This window comes from Anas platyrhynchos, chromosome Z (genome assembly GCF_047663525.1).
Source record: "Anas platyrhynchos isolate ZD024472 breed Pekin duck chromosome Z, IASCAAS_PekinDuck_T2T, whole genome shotgun sequence".
NCBI classification, from domain to species: Eukaryota; Metazoa; Chordata; class Aves; order Anseriformes; family Anatidae; genus Anas; species Anas platyrhynchos.
The window spans coordinates 20969188-20994039 of NC_092621.1; the positions used below are offsets into that span (position 1 = coordinate 20969188).

The window sequence follows — 24852 nt, forward strand, 5'->3', positions numbered from 1 at the left end:
GGCAACGGGGAAGGAATACAGGGACACCGTTCACATTTACAGGGAGAAAATTTGTGTGCCCAAAGCCCAATTAGAGTTGAAGCTGGCCAGCTCTGAGGGAGACAATAAGAAGTTTGCTTGTTTGGTTGTTTGTTTAGTTTGTCAACAGAAAATGGAGGACCAGAGAAAACATAGGTCCGCTATTGATGAGGAAGGTCACCTCACAGACAAGCACATGGGCAAAGCAGAGATGTTTAATGCCTTCTTTGCCTCTGTCTTCAACGCTGAAGATGGCCTTTGGGACCCCGCGTGCCCTGATCTGGAGGACCATGACAGTGGGAATGACAAACTCCCAACCAACCCTGAACGTGTGAGGGGTTTGCTGTTCAAACCTGGATCCACACAAGTCCATGGGTCTGGATGGGATTCATCCCAGGGTGCTTAGAGAGTTGGCTGACATCATTGCGGGACCTCTCTCCATTATTTTTCAATGGTCTTGGGAATCGGGAGAGGTCCCAGTACACTGGAAGCTGGCAAATGTTGTACCAATTTTCAGGAAGGGTTAGAAAGAGGACCCTGGCAACTACATGCCTGTCAGTCTCATGTCAGTGCCTGGTAAGATTATGGAGAAGATTATCCTTGAAGTTACCGAAGCGCACTTGAGGGACAATGCAGTCATTGGTCCCAGCCAACGTGGTTTCACGATGGGTAGGTCCTGTTTGACTAACTTGATTTCCTTTTATGATGAGATCACCCACCCAGTTGATCAAGGCAAACCAGCTGATGGGATCTTCTTGAATTTCAGCAGAGTTTTTGACACAGTTTCCCACAGGATCCTACTGGACAAAATGTCCAGCACACAGCTAAACAAAAACATCACACGATAGGTGAACGATTGGCTGACAAATACGGCTCAAAGGGTTGTGGCAAATGGGTCCACATCAGGCTGGCACCCAGTCACTAGTGGGGTCTTCCAAGGCTCCATTTTAAGGACAATTCTCCTCCAGATCTTTAGAAATGATTTGGATGTAGAACTAGAAGGTGTTTTGAGCAAATGTGCTGATGCTACTAAGCTTGGAGGAGCTGTTGACTCTCTTGAGGGTGGAAAGGCCTCACAGAGGGATCTGGACAGACTGGAGAGCTGGGCAATCACCAGCCGCATGTAGTTTAACAAGAGCAAGTGCCGGGGCCTGCACCTGCAAAGGGGCAACCCTGCCTATACGTACAGACTGGGCAACAAGACACAGGGCAGCAGCCCCACAGAGAGGGATCTGGAGGTTGTGGTTGGCAGCAAGCTGAATATGAGCCAGCATGGCAGCCAGGAGGGTCAACTGTATCCTGGGGTGCATCAGGCCCGGCATTGCCAGTCAGTCCAGGGATGTGTTGTCCCTGTCTGCTCTGCACCAGTGCAGCCTCACTTGGAGTACTGTGTGCAGTTCTGGGCATCACAGTACAAAAAGGACATGAAACTACTGGAGAGTGTCTGGAGGTGGGCTACAAAGATGGTGAAGGGCCTAGAGGGGAAGATGTACGAGGAGCAGCTGAGGTCACTTGGCCTGTTCAGCCTGGAAAAGAGGGGAGACCTCATTGTGGCCTACAGCTTCCTCACGAGGAGGAGTGCAGGCGCACGCACTGATCTATTCTCTTTAGTGACCCGATCTATTCTCTTATAGGACCCGAGGGAATGGTGTCAAGCTGTGACAGGGGAGGTTTAGGCTAGGCATCACGAAGAGGTTCTTCACCAAGAGGGTTGTCACACACTGGAGCAGGCACCCCACAGGGACATAGTCACAGCACCAAGCCTGTCGCAGTTTAAGAAGTGTTCGGACTGTGGACAGAGTCACATGGTCTGAATCTTTGGGTAGACCTATGTGGAGCCAGGAGTTGGACTCGATGGTCCTTGCGGGTCCCTTCCAACTTGGAATATTCTATGATTCTTTACTGTGGGGGTGACTGAGCAACAGAACAACTTGCCCACAGGGACTTTCCCACCAGCAACAAGGGATGAGCCCTTCTGGTGAGTCCCATTGACAGCCCTCAGAGGAGCCGAGTCAGTGCGCTCTGTTTGCACCCAGGACATCACCAGGGTTCCCTGCCTGCATTGCTGGAGCATGGAGCTCCGCAGCCTGCCACCACAGGACCCGACATGTCGGAGGTTAGACAACGCCCCTAGGCTGTGACAAGATGGCAAATGCCCAGCAAAGCAGCAGGCTTTCCCCTTTGGAGGGGCTGCTGTCCTCACTGGGCAGCGTTTGGGGGCAGCCCCAGAGGCCTCTGTGATGTCACAGAGCAGCATCTGTGACTGCTCCAACCTCACCGCTCTGCCGCGAGGTGCATTTGGTTCAGGACTCCTAAGAGTTCAGACACGTGGCGTGCAGGCTCCAGGAGCATCCCGGGCTATTCTGAGTTGCGCCTTTGTGCATTCTCGTGTGGTGGGGTACTGCAGGTCCCCACAGCACCTGTCCCGGAGCTGCGGGCACAGCGAAGGTGCCAGGGTCCTTGGCACCATCGACAGCGCCCAGACAGCTCCTCTGCGTTCTTGGACCTCCTCCTTCAGGTACCATCTGCTAACTCCAGCCGTGCTGCTGGCCTGGGAGAGTGAATGGGGGGCTGAGATTAGGGAGCCAAGGCAGGTGCCGAGAGCAGCCCTTGTGACGGCTGGCCCACGTGGCTGAACCTGGTGATGATGATGATGAGGAAGAAGAATTTCAGCCCACAAGAAGGCCCTTCAGGAGGCCCTCACCTCCCTGCAACCTCCACTCTCCTGGGCTCTCTGTGCTTTCCCACTCCTCCTAGCATGACTCTCTTGACAGGCAGGACACTCCATCCCGTGCCGAGCAGGACCGGGAGCAGAGCGGCTCTACAGCAACAGCCGGCAGTGGCCAGATGCAGCAGGCGGGGCCATCCGAGGCAGCGGCAGGGGAACGGTGCCCCATCTGCCTGGGCACCACAAGAAACACCGCCTACACCTACACCTGCTTCCACGCCTTCTGCTTCCGCTGCATCCGGCGGTGGACTGCCAACAGCTCCGCGTGCCCACTCTGCAGGCAGCCCATCGACCGCATCCTGCACACGGTGCGAGCGGACGATGACTACCAGCAGTACGTGTGCAGGCCGTCCGCTCACGGCCGCAGGAACGCCGCCAGGGAGAGGGTCCGCAGCAGATCCCCTCAGCGCCGCTACAACCTGCGCCCACGGCCCACCAACAACGGCCCCGCAGCTGGGAGAAGGGGGCCGCAGGGGATCGCATGAGCAGACGGGGCCGGCGCAGCTCCTGGGCCCATCAACGCCGCCCCCCAGCAGGCTGCAGGGCAGCGCCTCACCAGCCCCGCCAACGGACCCATCCTCCGCATCGGCTCGCTGCTGCTGCGGCCCCGGCGCATCCAGCTCCCTGACACCAGCGGACGATGAAAAGCAGGGCCCTCACAAGCACCCGTGTGGGCCCTGCTTTTCCCTTTCCTTCAAATATCGAGTTACCGATTTTCCCTCAAGAATTTCTTTTCCAATTACTATTCCTTTAAATAAATTATCCTTATCTCAACCCATCAGTTGTTTCTTTCCTTTTCTTCTTCCTCTCCTCTTCCTAGTGAGGTAAAACCACCCTCATTGAGTTTGCCCATGACACCAGCTTGGGCGGGACTGTTGATCTGGCTGAGGCTAGGAAGGCCCCGCAGAGGGATCTCGATAGGCTAGATCGATGAGCTGTGTCCAGCTGTATGGCATTCAACAGGGCCAAATGCTGAGTACAACACTTGGAGCATAACGACCCCTTGCAGCTGTGCAGGCTTGGGGAACAGTGGCTGGAAAGCTGTCTGGCAGAAAAGGACCTGGGGGTGCTGGTCAACTGCCCGATGGACACAAGACAGCTGTGTGTCCGGCTGGCCAAGAGAGCCAGCAGCCTCCTGGCCTGCACCAGAAGCAGTCTGGCCAGCAGGAGGAGGAAAGGGATCATCCCCTTCCTTGTCTGCAGCACTGGTGACACACAACGCACCTTGCGTTCTCTGGTCACTTTGGTGCTCCTCGCTACAGGAAGAACACTGAGTTGCTGAAATGCATTGCAAGAAGAGCAGCAAAGCTGCTGAAGGGCCTAGAAAACAAGACCAATGAGGAGAGGCTGAGGAACTGGGGTTGTCTCCTCTGCTGATAAGAAATTTTATAATAATTTATCTACTATTTTAATAGATTTTTTTTTTCCCCATTGACTCTTAGGTTTAGATCTCTGTTCTTTTGCATAATGAAATATCTATACAAAGGACATATGAAGGCTTATTTGGAAATTACAAATGCTAACAGCTGTGCAATACACAAACATTCAATAAAGGAAGAACAACAAAAGTGAAGAACAAAGTAGGGTAGGCAGTTCCCACACTCCACCATAGGTAAATATCCAAGTATTTACCGCTACATTCTTCTCAATATGGCAATGTGTATTATGTGTATTTTTACTATAGAAGTACATACAAAGATCTGCAGAGCTTTTATCTTTTGGTCAACAAATAGGGAGTCTGCTCATTCTAGAGATACAAGGTTTAATGAAAATAACCTTTACTCTACAAGCTGTTTGGGGATAAACTCAGACACATACTATTTTTCTTTCCTGTTTGACCCAGCTTTTACTGGCTGGAGTGAAGACATCCTTGTTATTTGTTCTAAAACACCTTATTTTGTAGGCATAGTGCTTCTCAGCCCTGTGTGTTTGTGATAATTGAGCAAGCCCAGACATACTTCTGTTTTTTCCAAACTTATTTCCAACAGAATTTTCCAACTTTATCGTATCCATAGCCTGAGAGATTTTTATCCTTCTCTATTATAAGGAACTTTTTTTTTTCTTTTTCCTTTTTTTTTTTTTTTTTTTTTTTTTTAAAGGCACAATCATCTGGAAAAATATTTTTCCACCAAGGGAATTATCTCTGTCAAACAGAGAATGGTAGGCACTTTCTTAAGTTGCTTGTCTTAAATGGGGAAAATAATAGAAAAACAGGGGACGAAAATAATAGAAAAAAATGGGGATGATAATAGAAAAACAGTAAAAGACACTAAGGAAAGTATTCAGAAACATTATTAGACTGACTTGGCATGGTCCTGGACAAGCTGCTCTACGTGACCTTCCTTTGAGCAGGTTAGACCAGATGACCTCTAGAGGTCCCTTCCAAACATAACATTCTGTGATTCTATCTACTGTAATTAAAAGGAAACAGAGGATTGTTAGACACAGAATATGGTCTTTTTTCCTGAATTTAAATTGCACATAATACTTTCTCGTATCATAAGGGCTGGTCAGATGTTCAACAACAGAGATATTCTCTTAAGCATTTAAAAGAACTCTGTCTTTGTTTAACTAAACTATTCTGTTGTCTTTCACCATACACATGGTACTGAAGCAGGATATAAAAAAATATTCCATGTTTTTTTCTTAGCTTATTTTTAAACAAACATAAACTAATTCAAATTCAATAAAAAAATAATTTCAAATTGAAATATCAAATTAATAGTACTTAACATTTACATAATTTCCATAACATTACCTTAAGAAATCTGGTGTAATAATGCCCTAAACCTTCCATTTTCTCTGAAATACTTGTCCAAAGTCTTGCAAAATGCTTTAAATACACATCTGAATAGGAAGAACCATGTTTTTATTTGAGCTTTTCCAGCAAATCTCTAAAACAAAACCTAGATTTAAAAAAAAATTACACGTTACACAGTTTAAACTTTAAAACTTTAAAACTTTTTTAAACTTTACACAGGTAAAACGTTGTTCTTTGTACAGAATCTGCTCTGTACATATCAGCAACATATTTCTCCAAAAATGGGATTAAAATCAGAGTGTGAAGCAGAGGGGAATTCTAAGCCTTATTTGGAAAGAATCATAGAGAAATTCAGGGTCCAGATGGTCAGCTGTATCTCAATCCAGGCTAATGCTGGTGGTACACAGATGTGCTTTTTCAGATGACAACACACCTGTAGTGGTTTAGGGGCAAACATGTAAACCAGCTCCCATCTACAAGAGCAAGTGAAGCACAGAGGCCATCATTTCATCACCCTGAAACTGGCCAACAAGCCTAGCACCATCATGTCTGAGTGATGCCAGGTCCTCCTCTTCTCAAAGGTCTCTGAAGTGAGCACCTGTCTCATTGTCCTTGCAGAAAAATGGCACATCGGATAAAGGCTACTAGGTACCCTCAAACTACACCTCTTAGATAAAGTTTCTTTACCACTCCTCTTATGTGAATCTATTTTATTCTGCTGATAAATTTTGCCAAACGTAATCTGTTTGGAGTGAAATTTCGCTTAACAGATTGTTACTTCAAACTGAATTTTGGGATACAGGTTGGCCATAGTGTTTAGCGAATCTGGAAAATGCAATGAAAGGAAAATTTGGATAAATTAAACACATCAGAGATGTGCTTTCAGCTAGCCCTGTAAATATTTCAAAGTAATAAAACCTTGTGGCAGGTCAGGGAGGAACAACAGATAACTTGACATATGCACTATAGAGACCAAGTCCTGCTGCTGAGTTTTCAGAAGACTTGGATTAAGTGATCATCTTCTGTCCTATCTCAACTTCTGTAGACATGATATCACTGTATCACACAAAGACTGAGAAGGATATGCAGTTGACACATGTACAGACAGAGTTATAATGGACTGACATCCCAAATACAGACCAGGTATATATTTCCATAACCACCAGGACTCTCCTCTGCAAGACTGATACTGATTTTGAGACATGGTGAGTACTAAGGCATAAGCAGCCACAGCAATGCATCAGGGAGTCAAAGTGCCTGCAGAGAAGAGAGAAGGACTGACACAGAGAAGTTAACAGGAAGGGGAAATGGAAGACAGTCAGAATGGAAATTGGCATGGCTATTGAGATAAGAGAGTGCAAAAGCTGTGGTAGGTTGACACAAGGAAGTATAGGAGATGTTGCCAAAGGTGAGGACTGGATTAGAGTACAGGAAGAAGAGAGATACATGGACAGAGATAGCTATAACCGGCAGATTAAAATCCCATAGAAAAAGATAAAATTAAACCCAGAATTCTGCAGGGGACTGCCCTTGAGTCACAAAATGCAGCTGAAACTGCTGCCCAGGCCTGTACTCTTTCCCTTACTGAGTCATCTGCACAGTAGGGACTGGCAGTACTAGCTCTAAAATCTTCCCACAGTTGCACATTTTCTGTGACCTGCACTTTGGTTTCAGAGATCCAAACCAAAATCAGGGACCAGGTGCACAACACATGTCACAACACAATGGTGATTTATATTTGTTTCCTTTGAATTTAGTATGGTGTAAATTCTTACCATTGCTTTAAATCTAGGGCTCTTGGAATGATCAAGCTTAAAATGCAATTTCATGAATGGATTAATATTATAAATGCTTTTAGCACTATGCTGCTTTTAAAATAAGCTATTTGCAGCTTGATTTACATGGTTTTATATAAGCTATTTCACTGACTTTTATTAATAAAAAGTGTAATTGAATTCCAAAATTACTGTTTGACAGCTGATCACTTACAAATCTGATGAGAAAATGAATTTAAGTAGCAACTAGGAGGGAAAAAAGGAATAATGATAAAACCAATACTTTATTATAAATTGCCATTCTATCATAATTGTATGATTTGCTTCTCAGTTCAGCTGTCTTAGTTCAGTCATTAGTCAATATCTGATCATCACAGAGTATAGCACACTAAAATATTTAGTGCATGTATCAGCAAGATTTTACACACAAAGCAGCACCTGTAAATCTTTACTGTTCAATAGTAGCTTCAGGGCCAGAATTATTTTGCCTGGTGACATGTATATACGTAATGCATATTATATATGTATAATACATTTTATCAGTCAGAAACAATTTTCTATTCACAGAATGTCTGTTCATGGACTAACTCCCAGAAGCAACACCAATATGTTACTTCAGATTTCTCGAGGAAACTGTTCGAAAATTTGGACATCTGACTTTATATGCATATCAATTAACTCCCTGAAGCAGCACAATAAGATTTTTATTTTTATTTTTTTGACCAAGAAGGCAGAAACTTGACCCAAATTAAAGTACATGTGTACTACTGGATATACTGATGTTAGACATACTGCAGTGTAAAGCAAATCAATGAAAATACTCTACACAAATACAAAATGCTTAAAAAAAATCCCTGCCTTTTAAGCTGGCTATGGATTATCCTGATCAACAGCAAAAACTAGCGAGCTTTAATATAGAAAGAGTGCAAACTACAACGTAGGGGAAAATTACATTCTCAGCCTTTTCATTTTGAATCTGTGAAATGCATTTTTAACAGAAGACAACAAGGCGTTGCACTATTGCCTGATTTCAAGTACATGCTTCCACTGAAATCATTAGCTTATTTCTTCCATGCTTTAAAACATTGTGTTCTTTCTTTGGGATGGCAATACACTGTAAATATAAACTTCTCAATGAGCCTAGACACAAACACCTGTGGAAAAGTCTCAATTTGTGTTGTTCAACTTGAAGTTTTCTCAAGTCTTTTTGTGAAAAAAAAAAAAAAAAAAAAAAAAAACTCCCAGAGTACTTGACAGCAATACAACTGAATCAGGAAAGGGAAGCTGGTCTAGAGCTGCACCCCCAGGGTCATTTAGTGACCCCATTTGAATGCTACAGTCACAAAGCCACTGTCACTGGGTGCTGCAGAGAGCATGCATCCAACAAGAGGGAAAGCACACACAGTCCCTAATCTGGAAAGAGGAATTCCTCTTACCTGCCAGGTTTTCTTTGTGGAACTGCATTAGGCAAACAGAGGTCAGTTGGTTGGTGAGAGCAGAGAGCCTGTCAGGGAGCCAGTCAGTTAGTATAGGCTGAGAAGTTACCCAAACAAAATATGACTGTAAAATGAAGAGGAAACACAGCTAATAGACCTGTACTCCTGAAAGCCAAACAAAATGTGGCTGGGGTGTAAGCTTGAATCCTGGGCCACTCATCTTCCATGGGAACAGCAAACAGTTTGCTGGCATGGTAATGACTGTGCCAGCTTGCATGGTGGGATGACAGCCAGGCTCAACTGGAAGGGTGGCACGTCACAGGAGTCATTTCCATCAGGAGGAAAGGACAAGGGTTCACCAGGTCTGTCTCCCTTAACCTTTCAGCTGGCTTCATACCCTCAGATATGCCCATCAAGTGCTCCTGCCAGACTCCGGAGCACAGTGGACACATCACATTTTGTACTACAAAAATTTCACCTGCAGGAAATTTTCTGCAAGAAATCATAATTTTATCATCATTTCATATGTTTTCCTCCAGAGACAGAGAGAGGTATATATATATATTTTACCCTAAAAAAAGCCTGAATTATATTTTAGAGCCATGGGACCTAGAGCCGCATAAGATGAGTGCATAGACTCAGGACCAGTGTGTAGTTCATCTCTACTTTATTAAGGATTCTGACACAGCAGTCTTGCAAACAGCTACCTTATCAAATAAATAAATAAATAAATCCCAATAACAACACAGACTTTGCTTACTATCGGAAAAGCACATTCACCTTGCAGTGAATTTTGATCTCAGAAATATCATGAAAAACAAACAAAACAAAAAAAAGAAAAAAGAAAAAAGAAAAAAGAAAAAAAAGAAAAAAAAAAAAAAAAACAGATTTGAGGGAGGACAAATATAGAAGAAAATAAGTGCTTTTTTTTTTTTTTTTTTTCCCAGAACAGACCATCCTAACACTTACACAGACACATGGTAAATTGCTTAATATCTCTGAATGTGACAACTGCGATGAGCCATGAAAACCTTCTGAGGTTGAAAAGCTTCAAATGAAGAGAGAATTTTTAAAGAAATGCTTCACATAGCTGAGACGGATCAAGACTATCTGAAACCAGGGATTATGTTAAAAACCTTAGAATCTTAGCCAGCACTGGAAAATATTTATAATGATTTTATCAGACATTAATAACAGACTTAGAAGGTGATATTTTGCTCTTAAGCTGCAGTAAGACTCACTAAGAGATAGAATTAAGAGACAGTAGCTGAAGCTAGGGGAAAATAAAAGCCAAAACTATGAAATTCTTCTTCTGTTAAAAACAGCACGTAAGTGCAGCATTTCAGAAAGAAGCCAGAACAAGACATCCAGAAAAATCTTCAGGCCATAAAGCATTGCCTTCAAATCTCTCAGTCCAATTGGTAAATGCATTCTTAAGTGAGGAAGACATTTCCTGGCTCTTCAATTAATGGCTTCTGAAAGGGTTGTTGTATGCATTTTTCCAGACTCTTTTCCCCATACTACCAACTACACCAACAAATGTTGCTAAATGCCCTGCAGAAAAATAGTATTGTTGTTGTTGCTGTTTTTCCTTCTTTCCGCTATTGCTGTTTTTTCCTATTACACTCCAAAGCTGGAAATAGAAGGCCCTATAGCCCCATTGTATTGATGAAACTATTTTCTAGTGCTACTTTTTTTTGTGTGTGTGAATTTTAAATGCTATCTTTCATAATTTCTCTTGCACAGAAATATTACTAGAAGATTGCTGCTTTGAGGGGAATGCCAGCAGTATCACTCTCTTCCTGTGGGTTATCCTATATATCAATATCCCCACAGCTCGACACATGACCAGGCAATTGAATGTGAATGTTTTCATAAAGAACCCTAATATTATTTCTGTGAGAACACTTCAGGAAATGGCTATAATGACTGAGGTTTATGTTCTCAAACTCTGTTTTGCCATCAGGAGTAGCTGGCTTCATCCAAATAAACTTGGACAGATGATTCAGAGCAACAGATGTTTTTCAAACAGTCTTATGTTTAAATGTTTAAAAAATAAAAATAAAAAATGTTGATTAGTAAGGCATCAGATAGATGATCTGATACCTTTTCATTTTAATTAAATACACAGCTTATCAATAACTGGTCATTTCAGGTCTCAGCTAATTGTTTTATTTACTATATACACACATGCTGTGCTATATCCACTGTATCAGAATCCCTCATAAAACAAGTCAGTAATTAACAAATACCCCCCTGTCCATAATTAAATGTCTTCATAGGAAACACCAATGTGGAGATAACAGAGGCAAATAACAGATTTCACGTCCCTCAAGTCTAAGGGAAGCATGCAGCTAGAAATTTCATATACCAAATGGCTGGAACAAGGCCAGACTTTTTAATGGCCAAAGATAGGTAGATGTATAAACACACTTTTGCCAGACGCTGCAAATGCCTGGGACATCACAGATCTTGCCATCTGTTTAAATGGATGGGCCACAGATGTTCAAGCCTCCATGTGAGTTCACTCCAGAAGCTGTATAAAGTATTCAGACTCCGAAAAGTGGAATATTAAAAAGCAAGCCCTCAATTTAATTTTAAGACCAGTTACGCATCTAATTTGGATTTTATAGTGTTTCTCTGTGTAATGAAGATTTATACACATAGGGATCTAACAGTAATTTTATGTCTGCGTATGCATCACAGGCTGTTGTGGTTTGGCCCTGACTCAGCACCACCCAGCCACTTGCTCACCCTCCCCAGATGGGATGGGGGAGAGAATCAGAAAAGTAAAAATGCAAGAACTCATGGGTTGAGATAAAGACAGCTTGTGAGGTAAAGCAAAATTGATGTGTGCAAGCAAAGCAAAACAAGGAATCCATTTACTACTTCCCACCGGCAGGCAGGTGTTTAGCCACTCCCAGGAAAGTAGGGCTCATCACATGTGATGGTTTCTTGGGAAGACAAATGCCATCACCCCTCCTTCTTTTTTAACCACAGTTCTTATTGCTGATCACAGCACCACACAGTGTGGGACATCCCTTTGGCCAGCCTGGGCCAGCTGTCCTGGCTGTGTCCCCTCCCAGCTCCTGGGGCACCCCCAGCCTCACTGGCAGGGCAGCACGAGGAGCTCAAACATCCTGGGCTCTGTGCAAGCACAACTCTGCAACAATTAAATACATCAAGGTGTTATCACCAATATTTTCATCAAATGTCCAAAACACAGCATCAGACAGGCCTTTAGGAAGAAAATTAACTCTATCTCTGCCAAAACCATGACAGACTAAAGGAAAAAAACACTTTCTCATACACATATATCTTATCTTCCATATTGCTATACTCATGAGGCAGGAAAGAAGAGGCAGAAGGTTAGAAATTAACACAGACTTGTTATCTGTAAATTAATGAATCTACAACCCTTCACATCAATACCCAGATCTCAAAGAGCTTGGGAAGGATCAGACTCCTAGATAGTGAAATAAAGAATAGAAAGATTACATTTCAACTTCTTAACTATTAAAGATTAATTTAAAAATACCAAAACATTTTGGTATGGATTGAATGAAATCTTACATTTAAAAACATTAAACAAAGTCAGCATCAAAATTCAATTTTAAGCTGTGCATGTATCCTTTTGTATGTGTACAACACCACACTAACTCTGTTTTGTGTGTGTGTCATTATAAATAACACATGCAAAATAAAACATTTATGCTGTAGAAATAACTATGCTAAGGAGCTTAATGTTAAGTAAGGGCCTACATTTTCAAAATTGTAAGACAATATGCAACTAGGGGAAATACAACTCACCGAAAACTTCTTGGGTCACATATCAAAATTCAGCTATTTGAGCAAGATCAATTGTATTCCTCTCTCCTATTGAGTAAGTTATCTACATACAGTGGCCAATTGCAATTATTTTCCCTTTTTTATTATTTTTATTTTCTTTTATTTATTTTTTTTTTTAACAATGACCATAACATTTAAGATATAAGATAGTTGTTTGGGATAAAGTAACAATCTACACAGAGAAGTGTAGATTTGATTAATTTGGTTTTGTTGCATTCACATCCCTTACATTCTCTAAACTCTGTTTTTCTGATGAAACTGAGTACTAAATATTTTTCAGGCTGTGCCGGCTCAGTTTAGCAAACAGTTCAGCAGCCCTGCAGGTCCATCTAGATCCTTTTCTGTTGCAGGCCATAAAGCCACCTTTCTTTTTGTCCTCCACTTCAGCTTCTAACTTGCCCTCTGGCAACTTCCAAACACACATCAACCCTTCATGCATCAATCCACAGCTGGTTGTATACACAACAAATTCTATACAGATAATGCACAAAGCAATTTCTCTTCTTTCATCATCTTTCCAAATCTATTGCTGAGGTTGAATCATTTCATTTTTGAGTTTGGCAGCCTCCATACATTATGCTTGCAGAGTGACTCTAATAATGAAAATTCAAGAAAAGTTTTGGTTTGTATTGGTTTGGCAGAACTGGAGAGAGAAATGAGAACACGATGCATCAAGAAAGTTAACAGAATATGTGTGTCCTATAATTTAGATCCTAGCCTATAGCACGCCTGATCTTTGATAGCTATCCAAGCCATTCTGGCAGGTAAAGCTCCTCAGCAGGTTATTTAATGCAGAAGACACTCATTTCTAATATGGTGAACAACAAGATCCAGTGAGCCCCTGAAGGAACAGCAAGTTCTCTGCACAACAGCCAGGAGCACTGGTACTTGGGGAGAATATTTGTGTTGCTGCCTGAAAACTGAAATATATCTGTATTCTCCTTTGTGCAGCAATACTTTCATTCAGGAAAAGCAAGCTGGGACACAAGAACAGATTATTACTCTTCCAGGTACACGAAAGGAAGCTAAAGCAACCCTAACCTTGACCCTGAGACTGTAAATACATGCAGAGAACCTGTACCCCTTTTGCTTAAGGCATTTTCCTCATATATAAAAACCGTAAATGCTCACCTGTTATGAACACCCAGCCATGCAACTTTGAATTGTATTTTGGTACATGCACTGCATGACTGTTTACAGAAAGCAACTGTAATGATAAAATTATACAAGGTTGCCAAGAGCTGCCTCATTAATAATACTCCTGAAGATTTTCTTATTCCCCTCTGGGCTAAATTGCATCACATGCTTCATTTAAGAGTATATAATTTATTTATTTATTTATTTTTGAGATGCTTTGGAGATCTTCATTTGAACAGCTAATTTTATCTTTAACTTTCCCACTTCTTCCCTTCTGTTTCCTCCTATCAAACTCTTTTTTTTCCTTGTAGATTTTCTTCTCCTCTCCTCTCTTAACATGCTCAATAGCTTTGAATACGACAAGAGATCTCTCAACAGACACATACCACAAATACATATTTATGCTGTCTAAAGAGGATATAATATATTATTGTACTAATGTTATTACATTTTTTTCTTTTCCAATATTGTTGTAAATCTAAATGATCAGCCAGGAAGGAAGCAATACTTGTCCCATTTAAAAAGAAAAAAAAATGTTCCTGTTAATTTTCAGCTATTTATTTTTTTTTCAAGCTCTAGAATAATCTTATATTATGCAGAGGTAATTCAGAAATGTATACTGGCCACCACAAACAAATGAGAAGTGCAGTACACTTTGGACAACATTTTTTTTCCTGTGAACTTTGTGTGTTTTGCACAAAAGGTTAGCACATGAAACCACAACAACCCAGCCATGTCAATATGTTTCTTCTGTGAAACCAAAGTATTTTAAATCTCTAAAACTGAGGAACACCGGAGTATTTCCAGCACAAGCAGTGCCAGACTTAAAGTTCCTTAATGTTGTAATTCAAGCGATACTAGATAGCCACAGTGGCATAAGGCCCTGTCAGATCCTCTGCTTAAGCAAACCTCTGCTTAATTCCCAAAGCTGCCATGAATTATTAGCAGAAGCAAGGGCTTGCACTAACTGCCCTACTAAGCAATGTTCATGCCTTCCTGTGATTTTGTAGGATCACTTCTGTCAGTTGTTTATATGAAGGGCAGTGGCTAAGTTGGGCACATTGTTTTTGGAAGACAAAAGGAAGGTTTTTGTTTTGTTTTGTTTTGGATTGGTTTGATTTTAATTTGGGGGTGGGGGTTTCTTCCCACAGCTGACATCTGGCACAGAGGCACAACTGGAAGAAATGCTTCTACTGGCTGCAAATGGCTTAGAATTAACTGCCCATCAGGAGGCTTTGACACAGAAGCAGAGCAGGACTCTAGCGCAGGACTGAGCAGATAGTTCTGAAAATTCATAACCAAAATGTTTAGCAGAGTATTTTCCAAAGCATACCAGAGTTTTCACATAAATTATGCTGCTGCAGTGGGCACCTGAGCTTTACACTGATAGTTCACTAGCAAAGTGTGAGACCTTCAAGTTTTAAAGAGGATTTTAGTTCTTTTTATAAGCTCATCCAAATTATGTATAAAAGTGTTTATTCGTATCAATCTTACATTTAAGCAGACAAACATGCATGAATTTTATCCACTTAGGTCAAATACCAATGCATACAACACAACCAGTAGGGCTCAAGGTAGGGGCTGTACACAAGCTATAACTTGGGCCACCTTTCCTTTAATTTACACAGAAAGCCTCTGGCTAGTTCTAAATATGAATGCAAATCTGAGCTTCTACTAAAGAATTGTGGAAAACTTAGAAAATTTCTGAAAAATCCATCTGTCCAGATTTCCTAAAGTGGATGCAAAATATTGGAATATTTAATGTAATAGGGTACAAAAAGTTTCCTTTGAGAAATGTCTGTTTAGTCCAGGAGGCACTGAACTCTGAATTAAGGAAACCTCTTTGTAGGAAGTAGTACAGTGTTCGGTCCTAGTCCAGAAAAAGCCCTAATTACCCTTCTCACAACATACCTTTGCTGCTTCTAGGATCAAGCAGATGTTCTGTTGCGGACCCCCCAGTGCCCCGCTTCTTTGCTACAGGTATGTCTAATACAACATGATATTGCAGATATATCCCAGGATTTCATTCCTTCTTGAGTTACTGACCTGCCATGACTTGCCCAAGGTTATGTTTAAACTGTGTGTACTTCCATCCTGTGCCTACCATCCTGTTTGGTTTATAATCTCACAGGGGCAGGGACAACCTTTTAATACTTGTTTGAACAGCATCCAGCACAATAGGGCTTTGATCCAGGCTCTAGGCACTGCTTGCAGTACATTAGATTCCAAATCTCACCTATAGAATTCTGTATCAGTAAAGGTCCAGTTCCTGGAAACATGGTATTAACAGTATTGAAACAGCTACAGCAGAAGACTGATTTTCCACCTTACTCCTCTTGAGATCACAGCATACATGTTGCTTTAAGAAACTCACTCTAAAACTTGCATTTTTTATCCATAAGTTCATGTCTCTCACTTTTCTGAGCTCAAATAAAGTAACAATACTCAGAGTTAAATAAGCAGACTAGGTTTGAAAAAAAATAAATAAAACGTTCATGGCAGAGATAACATTCATTCAAACGAGAAGTGACAAGTCACGTGGCCGTTCAGACCACAGCACCACATTCTCCAAGTTAAATGCCTCACCAAGTTGTTTCCCTCTGTTTTGCATATGTCACAGAGAAACTATGCTGGTCCAGCTTTTCCCTTCTGAAAGAACTACTTCAGATTTCTTATTTTAGAAATATACATAGCAAGTGGTAATTCATGCTACAATTCGTTGACTCACTAAATGAATACCGTTTCAGCCAAATGAATTTCACTGTGGTTTAGGTTTTATATTACATATATAAATAGCGTATATATTTACTATACCTGACCACTACAGCAGAGCTGGCAGAAGTTATCTCAAATATTACCTGCATGAACAAAACATGTTTTTGTTCAACTTCATAAAGCAACTTAGAGGAACTAAACAGTTTGTTTTGCTGATCCACTTCTAACAAAAATACTTTCAACAGTATCACAGCAGAATTAACTTTCATTTTGTGATCGTCTGCTTGATTATATGCATTACAATGCAAGAGGTACAAACAGCAATATTGCATTCACCCCAGGACACAATATGTGTAACTGACCCTTTGAAGTAACACACACAAACACACATTCTTTACAAAAAAGAAGTTCAATAAGCATAAAGACACTAATAAATTGTTTTACTTCAATGTTAAACATAAATTAAACAGTTAATTCTTTTCTAACTGTTTTGAAAGTCGAAAATGTAGCCAAACACTACGTGAAATTATAAATTTACAATAAGGATAAATGAAATTTCAAAACTGCATTCTTATTTTTCATGTTCAAAAGATAATATCTTTGCTGATGAAATGCATTTACAGAAGTTTTGCAAATGCATTTTATACCCCTGGAAGCTATAATATTCAGTGCAAAGAGCAAGTCACCTGTCTGAAGAACTTTTACTATTTTAAAATTTTTTACTCACACAAATCCATCTGAAAAGCTACAGCTTCAAGAAGGAAAGCTATTAAGAAACAGTGTAGGCTTATATCCTGCTTGCAGAAAGTATGCACTTCTTAGTATAACCCAAGCTATTTACCCACAAACGCTAGCTTTATTACACCACACAATGAAATGATGTTTCCAGTGGAAAAACAAGCAATGTGGAAAGTCCTTTGCATGAACTAATGCATTTGTAGCAACGAATATGACCTTGTAGCATTTACCAGAGAGGTGTAGTGCACTAGCTTGGTAGCTTTCTGATTTCTGATTTCAATCTGCTGCTCCATTGTTTTAAACCCCAGTCGCACAGAGGTAACACCCGGCTATCTCAGGAAACCAACAAGGGAGTCACTGTGATAACTCCATCTGATTAAACTGCAGATCTTGAACAGCATTTCCCACTGGTTTCTAATTCACTGTGAGTAGTTTTTTGTTTTCAAAATGTGTGAACTCTAACATGCTGGCATTTAGCTGGCTACAGAAACAACCCCTACAGATTAGGAAAAGTGCTATAGCACCATGTGAAAAAGGGGTTAATTAAGCTATACAGTTGTTTAATATACTGGCTGTTAACACAGCTTTTTTATTTTTTTACCAGTATGTCTGTTCTTATTTAGAGAATTTTTTCTTTTTTGGGGGGGGAGAGAAGGGGGTATTTATATAGTATGCTGAGAATATTGTGCATTCCTTCAATAGTTCGACTACAATTGCTCCTGTACAACATACAAACAGTATAGAAGCATGACAGCAGCAGAAGACACGCAATATGCATTGATTAGGTAAAGCAACATCATTATATTTGACTACAGGAGCACAAAAACATGAAGATTAAACACAGCTGGTTTCAGAAATGAATGAACCCCAACACAGCATCGTGAAGCTGCATTAGCCCTGGCAGGAGAAGAGCTACAAAGTTAACTGTACCTGAGCTGATACAGCACAGAGTCTCAAAGGTTAGCTACTAATGAACTACTTCCCAAACACAAGCATTCTTGTTTACAGTACTTAATTAACAAAGTTGAGAAAGTCAAAATTACTCACAGAGTCCTGAAGATGCAATAGCAAGCTATCTAAGACAGGAAATTCCAGGGCAATATTATAAAACAAGTAGAAATAAACATGCATAAAGTCAGGAACTGACAGGCCTCTGGATTACTGCAACTGTAGGAATCATGCTCATGCATGCTGGGCTATAATTTATGAAACGGAGCCCAGGAAACAACCAATCAGTTAGCTCCTCCTAACAAGTCCAACTGGCTACAAAAAGCTGGAAGTGCGGCACAGAACAATGAAGAGGAGCTATCCCACGTATTAATCTGCTTATCTGGGATTGCTTTCTGTGTAGAGAGAGGGGAGCATGAAACAAGGGGTGGGGGGGGAAGAGCAAAATCACAGTTTTGCTGTGGAAACAACAGGATAAATTTCAATCAATGGGAAAATCTTCCGTTAAATTCAGATGTCTAGTATTATATTCAGACACGTGTGATATCGGCTAAAGCTTTTCAGAAGAGAACCATCCTCCTTATGAGCTGACTTTTTTTTTTCTTTTCTAACATTATTGACAGAAAGCTATGCAAACAGAATTCATATTTCCTATGCAATTGTTTCAGTGCTCTCCTGCTCTTAATTTAAATATAATGTTACTGCTTAATATGAAATGTCCTTCCACAAAATCTGATTACAGTAGGGTTTTTTTTCAGACCACAGGTGGCTGTTCATTGCATTAATGAGCAGCCCTTACCGGAAAGCCATCTGCATGCTCCTAGTTTAAAGAAATGAAGGGCTTAAGATTTAAAAGAACATCATTTTCCAGAGAGATAAGGAAAGGAACAAGAATGTCTTCAATAAATAACCAAAACCAGAAACACTTGAAGCAATCTAGGACAGGACAGGATTTACACACTACAGCATATGCAGACCAAGTTGTCCCTCCTGGGAAATTCCATGGTTTTGAATTTCAAAACTGGGGGGCTGACCAATGTGAAATAAAACACACAACACTTTGACATTTTCTACTGAATAACTTTTCTTGAGTGTTTCAAGCTAACATAAAACATTTCACTTTCAATTTCAATTTTATAAAAATAAAAATTATATATATATATATATATATGTATATGGTTTCACCTAAGGAAAAATACTTAGGGATCTGACAAGACAGAATCAAATTTTGTTCTTACAGAACTATCTTCCTGTACACAAGCCCACTGAATTCTTCAAGTTGATTAATTTCTACTTACTCTCAAAAGACGCACGAGACATATTTTAATACAGGGAAAGCTACATTTTTTTAAAGGAGCTGTCAGGCTGTTTACACAGAAATCCTAATGTTGAATGAAAACAGAGATACTTTGGGATGAGTTAGCATGAACTTTACAGGGGTAGAAGTCGTATATGTTTGCTTGTTTCATCTTTAAATCCTTTTTATGTACAGTTATTCTCCACATTTCTTCCCTTTTCTCCTTCTTCTTGTAATCCGTGCTTTAGAATCATTTCAGAAATCTACTAGGCAAAACATCTTTGATAAAATCCACTCCAGTGTTTGCACTCATGACATTCAAATTTGACAGTTTCTACAGATATTTTGCAGCTTTAGATATCTACCCAGGAAACAGCTAGTAGCTGCAGATGACCATCTGGACCCCCTTGTCCTGCTGGGCATCATTACTTGAATTAGAGAAATGGAAGCCTTTAATCTCATGAATCAGGTCTTTTTGCATACCTAAGCAGTCTCCTCCCCAGGTCTCCAGTATATCACTACATGTAATAATCATGAGCTATTTTAGCACTGCATCCTTTTAAATAGCTCTTGATGAAAAATTACTATAAAAAACACATACACACACACAAGGTAAAATTCAACATTTAACAAATTAAACAAGTATTAAAAATTTATAAAGGCTTCTCAGATTTGGAATTTGAGATGACCACCTTTGCAAGCCAGGTATCTAATTGGAAAAGGAAAAGAAAAAAAGAAAAAGAAAGAAATAAAAAATGAAACAGAAACATTAAGTTTCAGTATCAGCGTACTGGTGCCATAACATGAGGAAAACAAAGCAATTACCATCTGGTTTCTTTCCACAATAACTGAGGAACAGCCTTTTCCAAAGAAAAGGATTCAGTAACCAAAGGGATAGGTGAATATAGAGAGACATATGCAAAGGTGTTTTTTGTTTGTTTGTTTGTTTTTCAGGCTAATTCAAATAGAGCACTGCCTTTCTCACACATATAGACTTTATAGTCCCCCTTCTATCTTACTGTCCACTGAGACCACAGCAGGGAGGAGGGACAGTTCTTCCCACACCTCTCTGCTGAAAACACCCCTCTTACACCTTCTGCTTCCTTTTATGAGCCCCCCCCCACTTCAAAAGGGAAGGTGCTAGCTGCAGTTCCCTATCTCAAAAAAGAAAAAAAAAAAAAAAAAACAACTCTCACCTACACCTTAAGAGGATGGCAGTCTTTGGATTTTCTTCTCAAGTTCACAAAAAGCATTACCTCCATTTCCACCAGTGCAGGAGATGTACAGCCTGACACCCACACTCAGTGTTTTGAAAACAAAATCACTGCAGTACCAAAATAAATTGGTACCGATCCCTTATTTACTCTGTAACTCTACAGAGTATCACATTGCCAGTTTTCTGTAGTTACATTTATAACCAAATAATTTACTGAAATGAAATCTGCAGCAAAGAAAAAACTTTCACTGAATAACTGGAATGTGAGAGCTAGGGCAATAAAGTTAATCCTTCACTACTTAAGATATCGTATCCTTGGCATTTCATTTTTTCCTATCTTGTTAAATTATTCACCTCCATAATAGGCACTTTCTGTGTGTAATTCTTCCTGTCTGTCAGAACTCCCTGATTTATTGGTCTTCTGGGCCTGCCACACTGGCATTAATGTCATATCTACTTGGAAAGTCAGCAACCTTAAAAATAATGCATGCCTCTGCCTTTTTTTTTTTTTTTAATAGTTCACCCATAAACCATTTCTCTTTGTCAATATTTGAAATACTTCTGTTAGCTGAAAACTTTTTAAACACTATAGCACGCAGCTTGAAAGGAAAGCATATCAAGTAGGAGCTTCAACACTTATCTGCCTGGAGGTTAGTCTTTCTGGCAGACTGAAGGGAAATCCCATTTTCATACATGGAAGTGTCTAGGCACAGTAGACTTTGAATGCTTAACTGATTGGAAGAGGCAGGCACACCTAGGCATGCATGAGGCAGCCTGGCAATTGCAGCTGGCTGCATGGGAAAGTGTTCACTGTGTCTGCTTCCTTCCTCCTCTCTCCTCAGCTAAGCTGGAACCCATGAAGAAAAGGCTACTCATGTCAGTGGCTATTAGGTTGTCTAGGAGAAGAGTGCAAAATTATATATTATATATACTGTGTTTTAGTTTTCTCAACATACTTCCAACTTCACTGTTGGTCATGCTGCTCATCCTTTACGTTTCACATTCCATTATCCCTGCAGTTCCAAGAGTGTCTGAACTTTAGGCGAACTGGTACATACAAGCTGGAACACCCACAGCATTCACTTGGTTCTGCAGAAAATATTTGTGCTTAGCTTTGCTTAGCTAGGGTTACTTGCAGTCCACGAAGTTCATATGGATGTGATGGTAATTATTTCTCTGCATGACGTAGCTATACACACAGTAACCATATAGGAAGTAAGGTAGGTAACTATAAAGTCATCCCTTGCCATTCAAACTTAAAAAATATATGGAGAAAAAAGCATATTATGAGTATACCCAGCTCTAAAAATGGCAGGGAGATTCTACAAAATACAACAGCATTGAAAACAGAAGGTATGAACAATGCAAGCAGTGATCTGCAGCCAGTCTACAAAAGAAACTGTTTACTCATCTGATTAATCATCAGGTATAATACACTACTGAACATAATTTGAAGAGTAAGGTTACTCTGATAATATTATGAAACAAGTGTGACTTGAGGTATAAACAAGCATACAATAGTTTAATAAACAAAACTTATTCACATCTACAGACACTTATTTTACTTAAAACAGCAGCAACGTCAACAAATAGATCATAAAAGATAATTGTACTCTATATGGTAGTTTTGTGCAGGAAATCTTTTGAACAGTGCACAAAAAACATGGAAAATATGCAAGGAATGGAACATATGATCCATGAATACACTTCCTACGTCAGAAGGAGAAGGACCTCATCCAACATGTAATTGCGATGATTTAGCAAAACAGTGTGTAAAAGAATTTGAAACTCCTGCTTACAGTAAGCAAAAGTAACCTCTAGTTAAGATTACACTGTGTAGCTACAAAAACAAGTAGAAGAGAGAATTCACTTGGCAGATTTTTTTTTTTTTTTTTTTTTGGGGGGGGGGGGGGGAATCCTATATGCATACAGTCATTTGTATCTCAGGCAGTCATTTTTACTAGTTGTTCAGAGGAATATTAACAAGCCAAACCAGTACTAAACTCACTATTAGTTGCAGAGTTAACTGACAACTTTAACACAGAAGTAATGCAAGCAATTTTCATAGATAATCAGCTTTGCATAGAGGAAGAACAGTGTTGTACAGTTTGTCTGTACCACTGGTACCTTAGTATGTAAGCCTGCTCAATATTTCGCTGTATTGTATGGACTTCATACATACTTCATGGTACTGTGCTTCAGATGGAGACGCTTAAAAACACCAAGGAACTTCTAAGACAACACAATATTTAGTAATGATTTTTATTTTTTGCAGTTAAAATAACTACCTATTATTGATTTTGTTAACAGAACTGCTGTATCTAGTAAGAGTGCAAATTAATTCAACCCAGAGTCCCCACTTTAAAAGTAAATTGAACTGGATGCTTAGTGGGAAACATTCCCACCAAAAAACAAATAGGAGGTCGGGGGAGGAAGAAGAAGGAATAGAAAATGAATAGAAAAAATAGTCTTTCTTATTAGCATTTATTTTTTTTTAAATAAAGCTTAGATCTCAATCAGACTCTCTAGGACTCATTTTGTTTATAAAGAAGGGAAAAACCTATGCAGCACTTACTAAAAAAAAAAAAAAAAGATGGGAGTGAAGAATTAGATAATACAATATTAAGCAACTTTCCCATGATCACTGACTATGGAAAGGAATCCATTTCTTCCAGGACTCACTCCAGGATTTAAGCCACAGGCTGCCCATCTCCATCACTATTTACTGCAGTGAGTTATAGCTTTTAAACTACCTGTGAAGACAGGAGGTTATTTAAACTGCTACTGTATGACTGAGCATCCTGCATTTCTACAATCAGCTTACTGCTAAGTTGTATTACCTAGATCCCAGGCCAGCAGTGATGGAGAATTGTTAAATCTCAGTGGTCTTCTACAAAACAAAGTCGTGTTCAGACCAAGGAAAGTCCAAAGTCAAGGGAAATCAGTCTGCCCACATTGTCTGGTCCATAAATGGAGAAAGAGAATTATTCTAGAAATAGAACAAGATACTGGGACATCACTAGGAGTCTCATTAACAAGAGAAATATACAAAGGAAGCTTGATCCAAGGGATGGAATCACAGGAGACAAACATATCAAAATACAACATGTATTGTCTCTCCCAGAGAAGTAAGAAATTCAGATGAATAGCAGGAAGAGAGATTCCTTGATCTGGATAAGTCTTCATAAGAAGGGGTTCCTTTTCTCCATAGGAACCACTGACACCTGATCAGGAATGAAACAATCTCTGAGAGCCTAAGACAGCATGCCTTTAAAAGGATGATAAACCTCATGTTCAGACATGCCAGATAAAGAAAGGAACCATCAAGTTCAGAAGCTATAAACCCGACGCATTTACAACCCTATCAATAACCCTACTAAGCGCCTAGCTGGGGAAGCCTTACAAAGCTTACAGCTTTGTTCCTAGACAAATCTGATTCAATTAAAAATATAAAAATAAAAATAAAAATAAAAATAAAAAATAAAAAATAAAAATAAAAAAGTTGTTTGCATTGTGAACACAAGCATTAGAAAGTTTAAAAATGCTAGCTCTGTAGTTGCACACAAAATTGATGCATTCAGTCACAGCAGTAAGTTTGGAGTTCTTTGAGCATAGACAGCAACTCTGGTAGAAACCATCTATAAAGCCTGGCATTTCCAAATTCTGAACACTAGATTTCAGAAACAGTGTAGCATTTTGCAGAGGATTTGCAGGGGAAGTTTTTCTGGAGGGGAAATTGGTGATACACGTTGAGATACATATTGAGAAAAAGGGTATGCATGGTATCTGCCACTCGAAGGCTTCAGTGTTGGCTGGGAGGATCTGATGCCTGCTGGCCCATAAAACAGATTAAGCACTGGCACATACAGTCACTATTTAAACATGTTACTGACAAGCCCACAGACTTGGTAGCCTGCTGGTGTGGATCACTGGGGCCAAGCACTGGCTCCCAAGAAGAGAGAATAAATGGATCCTCCTGTTACCTCTCTCCCCATCCTAACTTGGGAATCTCAGGCTCTTCTTTCATTGCTCCCAGTTGCAAAAAGTAGACATATTCAAACTATTTATTGGATCTTGGTCTCCTATAAATAGAACTAGGTACAAAACAGAGAAAACAGAGTGGGGAAGATTAAAACAACACGTTTCCTGCCTAGTGCAATTCTCAGAGGTGCTGTGAGTCAAGAGATCTGTGCAGAGTGATATTAACAGCAGAAAAAAAAACAAGGCATTTGGT

At 40.1% G+C, this 24852-nt stretch overlaps 1 protein-coding gene across 1 annotated transcript in view; it reads right to left on the bottom strand.

Moving 5' to 3' along the window:
• PDE4D (phosphodiesterase 4D) overlaps positions 1-18315 on the bottom strand; it is a 674141-nt gene extending 655826 nt beyond the window's left edge. Inside the window, exon 1 of the mRNA XM_038170325.2 lies at positions 18205-18315. The gene's annotated coding sequence lies outside the window, so the exon portion shown is untranslated. The remainder of the gene's footprint in view (positions 1-18204) is intronic.
• Positions 18316-24852: the final 6537 nt, after the last annotated feature.